The 12,347-nt window shown below is 40.8% G+C and overlaps 1 protein-coding gene across 1 annotated transcript in view; it reads left to right on the forward strand.

Moving 5' to 3' along the window:
- KCNH8 (potassium voltage-gated channel subfamily H member 8) overlaps positions 1–12,347 on the forward strand; it is a 482,250-nt gene that overhangs the window by 244,019 nt on the left and 225,884 nt on the right. The gene's annotated exons all lie outside the window — the stretch shown is intronic.

Raw genomic sequence — 12,347 nt, forward strand, 5'->3', positions numbered from 1 at the left:
AAAAGCAAGAGAGTTCCAGAAAAACATCTATTTCTGCTTTGTTGACTATGCCAAAGCCTTTGACTGTGTGGATCACAATAAACTGTGGAAAATTCTGAAAGAGATGGGCATACCAGACCACCTGACCTGCCTCTTGAGAAACCTGTATGCAGGTCAGGAAGCAACAGTTAGAACTGGACATGGAACAATAGACTGGTTCCAAATAGGAAAAGGAGTACGTCAAGGCTGTATATTGTCACCCTGCTTATTTAACTTATATGCAGAGTACATCATGGGAAATGCTGGGCTGGAGGAAGCACAAGCTGGAATCAAGATTGCTGGGAGAAATATCAATAACCTCAGATATGCAGATGACACCACCCTTATGGCAGAAAGTGAAGAGGAACTGAAGAGCCTCTTGATGAAATTGAAAGAGGGAAGTAAAAAAGTTGGCTTAAAGCTCAACATTCAGAAAAGTAAGACCATGGTATCCAGTCCCATCACTTCATGGCAAATAGATTGGGAAACAGTGGAAACAGTGACAGACTTTATTTTTGGGGCTCCAAAATCACTGCAGATGGTGACTGCAGCCATGAAATTAAAAGACGCTTACTCCTTGGCAGGAAAATTATGACCAACCTAGACAGCATATTGAAAAGCAGAGACATTACTTTGCCAACAAAGGTCTGTCTAGTCAAGGCTATGGTTTTTCCAGTGGTCATGTATGGATGTGAGAGTTGGACTATAAAGAAAGCTGAGTGCCAAAGAATTGATGCTTTTCAACTGTGGTGTTGGAGAAGACTCTTGAGAGTCCCTTGGACTGCAAGAAGATCCAACCAGTCCATCCTAAAGGAGATCAGCCTTGAGTGTTCATTGGAAAAACTGATGCTGAAGCTGAAGCTCCAATACTTTGGCCACCTGATGGGAAGAGCTGACTTGTTGGAAAAGACCCTGATGCTGGGAAAGATTGAGGGCATGAAGAGAAGGGGACGACAGAGGATAAGATGATTGGATGGCATCACTGATTCAATGGACATGAGCTTAATCAGAGCTGTGTGCTCCTCTGATGCAGAAATTGGTCCCAAGTCAGACGCATGACCTCACCAGAGCCAAGGAGACATCAGGAGATGCAGGCATATGTACTTTCTGGCTAGATTTGAAACTGAGATGATACAAATTCTTAGAATCTTTTTGAGAATTGAGTTAACTCAGAGACTGGACCAAAATTCATTTTCTCTCCTCTTTGGCTAGTTTGGGTGGGATTTTTCTGTCAACTTCTGCAAAAAACATCCTAATTGTGTAGGGTTGACATAGTTTTAAATTAAATGGTGAATTTTTAGACATAAAGACAGCTTTTCAAGCTCTTCTGCAGCGTTTTGCACTCAGATACTACACAACTGAGTGACTGAACTGAACTGAACTGAACTATATAATGTTAATGAACCCAGTTTGGAAATCACCTGAATCTATGCTAAACCAAAATTCATGCTAAATGTACTGCAGAGTACATACAAGCTTAGGTTAATTTTACTGTGAATTAAGCTTCTTATTTCTTTATCTGAAATCGTACATTCCAAAAATCCAAGTGCCTGTAGATAAATCTAGGACATAAAAAGAGGTAAAGAACTTCTGTCTCTATTCCCTGTACGTTTCCTTAATGTTTCTTTCCGCTTTTCGGAACATGAGGGCTGTGTGACTGCTTTGCTGCAGCAGGTTCCATACATGAAATAACATATTTTAGTGGAAGGCACACTGACTCGAAAATGGAAACCTTGGCAAGTTCCAGAAGCTCAGGTAGAATTTTAATGCTCTCTCAAGCTTGGGCTTGCATTTCCTCGCCCGTACTCTGAATATACCAGATTTTTATCACTTCAAATTCACCTTATTAAAAACAGTGAGAACTGTGATGATCTGACATGTTTCTGCCCCATTAGTCACTTCATAGAAATCCTTCTGATTTCATCAACAGCTAATCAGAGCTTCTAATTATGTGAGATTAGTAAATATTATTCTTAATAAGGTGTAGGTTAGGAGACTATGATAGAAATGTGGCTTTTGTGAATATTATTAATATGATGGATAACCATGATTTCTCCTTGGTTTCATGAACTATTAGAATTAGCTCGGGGGGTTACTCCTTCACTGTGCATAGATCTGAAACCATGCAGAAACTGGCTAAGATGTTCCACAAGCCCTTCCAGCCCCAGCTTCCTGGGAAAAGACACCAGGCCCTCACCTGGAACAAGCCCTGAGCACTTGATCAAGATGGGCATCTCCTCTTATCCGAGATGCTTGCTCTTTGGGGACTGGGTGAGTTCTCGGCCCCAGGTTTTCCTGAAGACCATTTTTCTTTAGACCTGCTGTTGGATACTTGGGCCTCCTGAGGACAGGCTGGCCTGTGAGCTGTTCTGAAGCATTTCTGTTCTGCGAATGTGAGTGTCTGCCTTCCGCACGGAACGCAGAGGTGCGTCACACCCTCCGTTGTAGGTCATGCTGAGGAGTTTGGCTTTTATGTTTCATTCAGGGGTGGGTATGCCCTCTCAAGGCGTGCAGTCAGAAGGGAGTTTGGGACTACGTGTGGTTGTGTGAGGCTAGCGTTTCTCTGTTTCACAATTTTATCTGTGCCAGGCCTACCTGCTCACTCTGTGAGACAGTCAAAAGGTCCCAGGAGTTGGAGGTTAGAGTCCCATCCGCGCCTCTGACTTGCAGTTTCAGCACAGGCCAGGCATTTCCTCACCTGATTGCTGTTTCTTTAGCTACAGTACAACATAATTAGTCTAGGCAATTCTTTACAGCTTCTTTTATTACAAGGATATGTGATTCCACACAGGAAGGCTTCTAGCGTGCTGGATCACAGAGCGTCCTTACAGACTTTAACCTGATGGTCCTGTTTTCTACGTCTTCCATCTAACTCATCAGAGAAGGGAACACTCAGTGCGTTTGCCACCTGCAGTTTCACCAGCAAAAGGAAAAAAAAAAAAAAAGCTGCTGTTCTGGCCTAAGTCCTTGAAATTGAACTATACACTTTCTGATGCTTCCACAGATTCAGTTGGAAAAATCTAGTAAATAGCTCTGTAGCCTAAGTAACAAAGCTTGCTAGGTCCCTAGTTAACTTATGGTCCTATTTACAGAGGAGAAAGACAAAAATAGAAAAAAAAATACAAAAATATGCATGCTGAGTTTAGTGGGAATTTGCATTTCAATGCCAATTCTTAAATGGTTTGATTCTCATAAACACTACATTTATAGAGTGTTTGATATTATGTAATGGTGAAATGAATAGAATTGGGAAATATTTGAATTTTAGCTGTACTTGCTGGCATGCTCTTTTTCCCCTTCAGTTCAGTTCAGTTCAGTCGCTCAGTCGTGTCCGACTCTTTGTGACCCCATGAATCACAGCATGCCAGGCCTCCCTGTCCATCAGCAACCCCCGGAGTTCACTCAAACTCATGTCCATCGAGTCAGTGATGCCATCCAGCCATCTCATCTTCTGTCGTTCCCTTCTCCTCCTGCCCCCAGTCCCTCCCAGCATCAGAGTCTTTTCCAATGAGTCAACTCTTCGCATCAGGTGGCCAAAGTATTAAAGTTTTAGCTTTAGCATCATTCCTTCCAAAGAATACCCAAGACTGGTCTCCTTTAGGATGGACTAGTTGGACCTCCTTTCAGTCCAAGGGACTCTCAAGAGTCTTCTCCAACACCACAGTTCAGAAGCATCAATTCTTCAGCGCTCAGCTTTCTTCACAGTCCAACTCTCACATCCATACATGATCACTGGAAAAAAACATAGCTTTAACTAGACGGACCTTTGTTGGCAAAGTAATGTCTCTGCTTTTGAATGTGCTATCTAGGTTGGTCATAACTTTCCTGTCAAGCAGTAAGCATCTTTTAATTTCATGGCTGCAATCACCATGTGCAGTGATTTTGGAGCCCCCCAAAAAGTAAAGTCTGACACTGTTTCCCCATCTATTTCCCATGAAGTGATGGGACCAGATGCCATGATCTTAGTTTTCTGAATGTTGAGATTTTTTCCCCTTGAAACTCCCTAAACCTAGGATCAATTACATAAAGTTTAATTTTTTTAAGTTTTGATAAAACTGGTCATTATACTTTCTCCTTCTCTAGCACGTTAGTTCTCAGATAGGAATATATTTGGGAAAATGTTTTGTTCAGATTCACATTAGCATATATTCATTCTCATTTGATCTAAATCAGGGATCAGCAATCTTTTTCTGTAAAAGTCTGATATGAAAGGCTTTGTGGACCATGTAGTCTCTATCAAAACTGCTTTATTCTTTTACTATTTAAAAAAAAAAGAAACAGCTATGGACAATATGTAAATAAATGAATGTAGCTGTGTCCTAGTAAAACTTTATTTGCAAGAACTGATGACTGGTTGGTGGGCCAAAATTTAGATTCCTGATCTAGATAGTAAATGATTCCTCCCTCACTAGCTTCTTTTATACTGAAAATAGCACTGGAATAGAGGATCTCTATACCTGGCTCCCAGTTATGACTCTCTGATTACTAGATGTGATATTCTGGAAAGTCTTATTGATATGAGTTTTATTCAGTCGATACATTCTGCACTTAACGTGTTAGCCGAGGGAGTGAGATCGCTGTTGCTGTTTTATATCTTGTGGAATACTCTATCACAGGCACTTTTGTAGAGTACAGATGGTCAAAAGCACATGAAAAGATCCTCAAAAGTGCTAATTATTAGGGGAATGCGAACTGAAGCAGGGAGCTCCCTCAAAAAACTAAAGTAGTGCTGTGTATGACCCTGCAATCCCATGCCTGGGCGTGCATCCAGAGAAAACTGTGATTTGAACAGATGCATGCACCCCATAGTGTCCACAGCAGCACTGTGGACAATAGCCAAGACATGGACGCGTCCTGACGTCCACTGAGAGACGGACGCATAAAGACGGCGTGTACATATGAACAGGTACATACACACACGTAATGGAACACCGCTCTGCATAAAAACAGAGTGAAATAACGACATTTTCAGCAACATGGATGGACCTACAGATTATCATACTTGCTGAAGTAAGTCAGAAAGAGAAAGACAGATTCCATAGGTATCACTTACAGGTGGAGTCTAAGATATGACAAATAAGCCGATCTATAGAACCAGACAGGCTCCCAGTCACAGAGAGCAGACTTGTGGTCGTCCAGGGGGAGTAAGGGCAGGGGGTGGATGGGTTGGGAGTCTGGGATTAGCAGCTTTGAGAACCCAAACTGTCTCCAGACATTGTCAAAAACTCCCTCAGTTGAGAGGCACTGGTGGACAGCCACCAGGTCATCACTCTATATAAGCATTAACAAATAGTAAAGGGAGAATACTAATAATGAAACTGTCTTTGAATAATTGAATTTTGGTGTTGAAGTAAATTATTAGGTGTATTTCTGATTGGTGCATTATTATGCCAGGCTTTCTAAAAAAGCTTGCATTAAGATATAAAGCTAATTTCCAAGAAGGACTCTTTTTCTCTGTTTCTCAAGTTCCTAGGTATCATGCCATGGCTGTAATGAAGGGCTTGTATTATTGACTCTTCTCTTCAACCAGAGATTGCGTGCAGAACAGTAGTGATGAAGTTACATCTCAAAAGAGAAAGTGAATTTGTCTTTATCTTGAGACGTCCATGAATTAGCTGTATCACCTTCAAATCTCCAGCACAACTTTTGTCTAGATAAATCAGATTGCTTGCTTTTCCTTAAGGTCAAGAAATTTGAATTATGTATTTTGTCTACAAAACTCAGTAAACAGATACTTTAAAATGGGACAAATAGGTTGAATCTACTTGCTGATCTTGTAGACAAGCAGTTGGCACATGTTTTCATTGACTCCTTGCTTTTTCCCCCTTTCCCCCTGCACTTTGATTCCTGGACATTTCTTACTGGTTTGAATTCCTCACAAGTACCCTATTCTTTTCCTTCACTGATGCAAAGAATAGCCAAGGCTTTGTTGCTTTACCTTCTGTGAACCTGAGAAGAGCCCCAAGCAAAAGGCACTGAGGAATTTTAATGTCGGACACTGAGGACAGTGAGAAAAGCACTGACCATCTCACCAGCCACCGTCACTGTGATGGGATCGCACAGCCACAAGTTATTAGAGGCGAGCCTTTCAAAATTATGTTTGCACTTTTAATGGGTTTCTACATTCAGTTCAGTTGAGTTCAGTCACTCAGTCGTGTCCGACTCTTTGCAACCCCGTGAATCGCAGCACACCAGGCCTCCCTGTCCATCACCAACTCCCGGAATTTACCCAAACCTATGTCCATCGAGTCAATGATGCCATCCAGCCATCTCATCCTCTGTCGTCCCCTTCTCCTCCCGCCCCCAATCCCTCCCAGCATCAGGGTCTTTTCCAATGAGTCAGCTCTTCACATCAGGTGGCCAAAGTACTGGAGTTTCAGCTTCAACATCAGTCCTTCCAATGAACACCCAGGACTGATCTCCTTTAGGATGGACTGGTTGGATCTCCTTGCAGTCCAAGGGACTCTCAAGAGTCTTCTCCAACACCACAGTTCAAAAGCATCAATTCTTTGGCGCTCAGCTTTCTTCACAGTCCAACTCTCACATCCATACATGACCACTGGAAAAACCATAGCCTTGACTAGATGGAGCTTTGTTGGCAAAGTAATATCTTTGCTTTTGAATATGCTATCTAGGTTGGTCATAACTTTCCTTCCAAGGAGTAAGTGTCTTTTAATTTCATGGCTGCAGTCACCATCTGCAGTGATTTTGGAGCCCAGAAAAATAAAGTCTGACACTGTTTCCACTGTTTCCCCATCTATTTGCCATGAAGTGATGGGACCAGATGCCATGATCTTAGTTTTCTGAATGTGGAGCTTTAAGCCAACTTTTTCACATTAGACTTTTTCTACATTAGAATTCCTATAAACTTGTTTCTCATGTTAAGCAATTTTTGATATAATCTATAACTCTAAAATAGGAACTAACTTTGTATAGAACTTAATTATTTTTTGAAATCAGTTACCAACTCTTTAAAAATATTTTCGAAACTGATAGCCCTCAAGAACAAAGTACCCATAAATTATGAGAAACTCAAAGGCAAAGGGCAAAGACTTTGGAATTGGGCAGAGCTAGGTACTCATTTGGAGAAGGAAATGGCAACCCACTCCTGTATTCCAGCCTGGAGAATCCCGTGGACAGAGGAGCCTTGTGGGCTGCAGTCATGGGGTCCCAGGCAGTCACACTGAAGCGACTGAAGCGACTTAGCAGCAGCAGGTACTCATTTGGAAAAGGAAAATGCAACCCACTCCTGTATTCCAGCCTGAAGAATCCTGTGGACAGAGGAGACTGGTGGGCTGCAGTCATGGGGTCGCAGGCAGTCACACACGACTGAGCCACTAAACAGCAACGAGTGCTCATTGCCATGCTGCCTCTGTAAGCTACAAGGATTTGGATAAGTTGTTTAAACTTACTGGCTTTAGCTTCATTATCTTTAAAATGTGCCAGTGCCTACCTTAGAATGTCACTATGAGAACTAGAGAAAAAATAAATTAGATGTTATCAAGGGCAGAATTTGCCTAAAATAGGTGGTTGTGACTCAGTCACGATCAAGATGAATGATTGTGGTTGGAGGTGATTGTGGATGTGATGATCGTGATATTGACTAGGGGGCGGGGCCAAAGCCCTGCAGAACTGAATTCTCTGGTACTTTTCTTACTGCTCTTTCTGCGTCAGGCTGAAATATAACCTTTTCCTCCATCGTAGGTTGGATATTGGTGCTCTGTTGGTTGTTGTCAACTAATCCTTGCTAAAAAGTCAAGTCACCCCTTCAGGGAGTATTTGTGTCTAAAGAGAGGTATTCTTTAATGTCAGGTATGGGAGAGGGAATCTGAATACAGGAAGTCTCCCCCATATGATCCTTCAAGTTGAGAGCTTTGTTTTCTTTTTTTTTTTTAATTTCTTATTAGTTTAGTAATTTCCCATCTTGAACCTCACTCCCACCTCCCTCCCAAAGATGTGAGCCTGCTTCCCATCCGCGTCAGGGGTGGGCGACCTGCAGCGCGCCCTCCGCCTCCTATGGCTGGAGGTCCTTCAGCTCTGCCATCTCCCACCTGCTCCCCCTCCAGCCCGTTCCCCCCCTCACCTGTCCACTCGATGCCAGCCCCTCTGTGCTTTTCAAGGCCCTTTTTTTTGCGTTTAATCACTGAGTCATCTCTGGTTCTTTTGCGACCTCATGGATGGTGGCCCACCAGGCTCCTCTGTCCATGGGATTTCCCAGGCAAGAATACTGGAGTGGGTTGCCATTCCTTTTCTAGGGAAGCCTTCAGGGTACTGTACCATAAGATTTAGAAATGTTCTCTTTATTTTTGTGTGTTTGTTTTTTATATATTCTATGTATGAAGAGCATTATAAATCTATTACAGTAAAGTACCATCCAGTTGATTGTGTTAGTTGGGTACCCAGGCTTCGTTTGACTTACAAACAAATTGGGAATATGATCTCAGAATAGAACTCGTTTGTACCTCGGGGACTTATGGGAGGAGGCGATGGCACCCACTCCAGTACTCTTGCCTGGAAAATCCCATGGACGGAGGAGCCTGGTGGGCTGCAGTCCATGGGGTTGCAAAGAGTCAGACACGACTGAGCGGCTTCACTTTCTTTCTTTCTTGTGGTTCTTCTGTTCCAAATCGTATTGGCTGGAGTCACTCATGTAGCTATTAACTTGGACCTCAGATGGGGCTGGAAAATTCTAAAGGACTTCACACCTTTGGTGCCCTAATGAAGGAGGATGGATGACTGGAAGTTGTCTAGCTTTCCCTGTCTCTCTCTCCCTCTACTCCCTCTTTATCTATCTCTGTTATTCAGAAGTTGAGCCCTTGCTTATTTGCATAGAGGTTGCATCCAAAGAGGGAAAGTAGAAAAGCTTCATAAGTCAAGGACAAAGTAAAAGGAGAGGAAACTGACCTTGTGTTTTGATAGGAAGAGGGGCACGTGTGGGTAAGATTGTGAGGCTTGTTTGGTGGCTGTCCCATGTAACCCAGCGCTCTCTGGGAAACTGCTCCGTCTCACCCCATCCCCCACCTCTCCTTCTCCTGACTCCCTTGTCATATTTCCCTGTCAGGATCAGTAAAATCAGGGGATTTTCCATTTATAAACTGTAAGTGGTGGTCATCATTCTCCTTAATGCCGTGTGTTCAGTGGAAACACGCGGGCTTTAGAGACATGCAGAGCTGCTCGTGATGCTGCAGCAGATGCTGCTGGTGGCGTGATGCAGAGCCAGGTATATCAGCAGCCCTACCTCATCCAGGAGTAAAGGGGACAAAGCTTACCCGATCGGTTAACGCAAGGTTTATATTAATGTAGCTTATCCACAGTGAATAGCTGAAATGCAATAGATGCTAATCCCTCTATTTTTTCCCTGTTTATACCACTCTCTCAGTTTTTCTATTTGTTACCTTTATCTGGAAGAGAAAATTTTTTGGAAACTTTCTAGACACTGCTTATAATAATCTAAGGCATCCGTCCTAAGCCCTCTGACAATTTCCCCAAAAAATGCTCCCAGAGCATTTTGAAGATTACTATTTTCTTATGCTGATTACCTTTTCTTGCCTGAATTTATAATGCTACTGCTTCCTGTAAGCCCCAACTCATGTTTTCCTCTTGCCTTGTAATTCATCTTCATTGCCTGTTTCTAGATCTACATGAAATCTTTTGTCTTCCAAAAGATTGTGTTTCTGGTGCCTAATATTTTACAGCCTTGTGTTTTAATCTAGGTTTATCAACTCTTTTCCCATCGATTTTACTCTCCATAATGATTTTCGGGGTCTTTTAAACCACCTTGCTCCCAACTACTCGCTCCAAATTACACGCACTATAATCAACTAAACCACTGGAACTTTTCAAAACAAACATGTTGACTTCAGTTCTTCTACAGAGCACGCAAAACTTCAAAACCTTGTTTTAACGGCCACATCATCCATCAGAGATTCCAGATATTGCATTACTCAATGGTTTGATACATCCTCTGCAGGGGCAGTGGGGGGTGCAGTGCAGGGGAAGAACAGATAGAAACTAACAGCCCTGATTATGGACAATTGACTGATTGCGATTTTTGAGAGGACAGAGTTGAAGACAGCACATTATCTTGCTTGATTCATGCATTATTTTGTACAATTAGAATTTTCAGAAAAGAAAATCCTAACCAATGTGTGACTAAGCATTAAAAATAAATAAATGTGAATAAGAGAATTCTGTTTCTATCATAATACTTGATATATTTAGAATAGTTAGGGACTTTTTCCTTAGTGTGGTTGATAGATTTATTTATGTCCTGGATAAATATTGTCAGAACTATGTCCTAAAAGAGTAAATAATTAGAGATCAGTTCTTACCAATCCAAAAACTCTTACCATTAGAGTTTTTATGGCTAAACACCATTTGTTTGACTTTTCTGCCTTTAAAATCCTCTAACTCCAAAAGCAAAAGTCAGTTTATATATTCTGCTTCTAGATCACTCTAATATTTTTTAAGAGTTAAAACTAAGATTTTTAGCATGATCCCAATAAACTGAGACTAAAGTTTTCTTCCAGTCTGTTTTCTCTTAACTGTTAACACTCAACTTAACTGAAAGAAATGAAGAAATGCATGGTCCTCTGGCAAATTGGTGTGTTATTTCTGATTTGTATACATACAGCTCTCTCAGTAAAAGATAGTTACCCCAGCCTTGGTCCAGTTATTTGAATTAATTTCTGAAAGACACTTTCATGAATTCAAAGAATCACTTATCAGAGCATTTTGTTTCTATGATATTTTCTGAAAATGTGTTTCTACCAGTATTGTTAAGAAACATAGATTTAAAAAAAAATACAAATATTTTCTCTTCATTTGTCTCTCCTCCTCCTCTATTATCTTCTTCAGTTCAATTCAGTTCAGTTCAGTTGCTCAGTCTTGTCCGACTCTTTGCGACCCCATGAACACAGCACGCCAGGCCTCCCTGTCCATCACCAACTCCCGGAGTCCACCCAAACCCATGTTCGAGTCAGTGATGTCATCCAACCATCTCATTCTCTGTTATCCCCTTCTCCTCCTGCCCTCAACTTTCCCAGCATCAGGGTCTTTTTAAATGAGTCAGCTCTTCACATGAGGTGGCCAAAGTATTGGAGTTTCAGCTTCAGCATCAGTCCTTCCAATGAACACCCAGGACTGATCTCCTTTAGGATGGACTGGTTGGATCTCCTCACAGTCCAAGGGACTCTCAAGAGTCTTCTCCAACACCACAGTTCAAAAGCATCAATTCTTCGGCACTCTGCTTTCTTCACAGTCCAACTCTCACATCCATACATGACCACTGGAAAAACCATGTGATGAATATTTTTTTCTAATTTTAAAATTTACATATTTTAATTTTCAAATATAGGCAGTGGTCACTTTTAAGATTCAAAATGGCTAGTGGCTTGGTACTTACTTAGATTATAACCACAAACTTTTATGTCTTTTTAGTATGCTTTAAAAATGTTTTGTTATGAAAAATTTTAATGCAGAAAAAAGTATAAAGCATATTACAATAAAATCCCATGTGTTTGTTATCCAGCTGCAACAATTTTCAACATTTAAAAGTAGATAAATATAAATTTGCTGTAACAAATGTCAAAGTGAATAACTAAAGTCACTTTGTAATTTGATTTATTTTTTAAGTTTTGCAAGAAATTTTATTGCTTTTTATGATAACCTTGGTCTTCATACCTAGACTCTATTATAATTATTAGTACTTTTAAAATTCTCAGTATTAGTTTATCTCAATTTCCTGCTGTTTTACTGCTTGGACTTCTCAGACTTTTATTTTAGATATTTCTGCTTCTCACTCCTAGGCGAGAACTACCTGATCTTGCAATAATCCTCTGGCATTATTCTAGTGTCCTCTAACTCAACAAGGAGTCTATTCAAAGAAAACTGAAGTCCTGCCATTGAATTATGAAACAATTCTCCTTTTGTTTTTTTATCCAATTCTTGGGTAAAGACTCCCCCCAGATGTTCCTCTGTTACTTAAATTCTGTACACAGAATAACTGAAGTGAATATATGGGCTACATGGGTAAAGAAATCCAGCTACAGTTAGGTATTGACCCACCCCTCTCTGTACTAAATTTGAGTAACAAGATTTTTAAACACTTAATAGTGTGTCTTTTAGAACAAAAGATTATCCAGTATACTTCTCTACTAAGTACAATTTTTTCCTAGTTTGAAAAAAAGTAGAATTGATTCTACTTTTTAAAAAGTTAACCTTTTCTTTTAAGTTGAACTGTAACTGATTTGCATTGTTGCGTTAGTTTCAGGTACATAGCAAAGTAACTCAGTTTTATATATATATATATATATATATATATATATATA

This window comes from Bubalus bubalis, chromosome 1, assembly GCF_019923935.1.
Source record: "Bubalus bubalis isolate 160015118507 breed Murrah chromosome 1, NDDB_SH_1, whole genome shotgun sequence".
Lineage (NCBI taxonomy): Eukaryota > Metazoa > Chordata > Mammalia > Artiodactyla > Bovidae > Bubalus > Bubalus bubalis.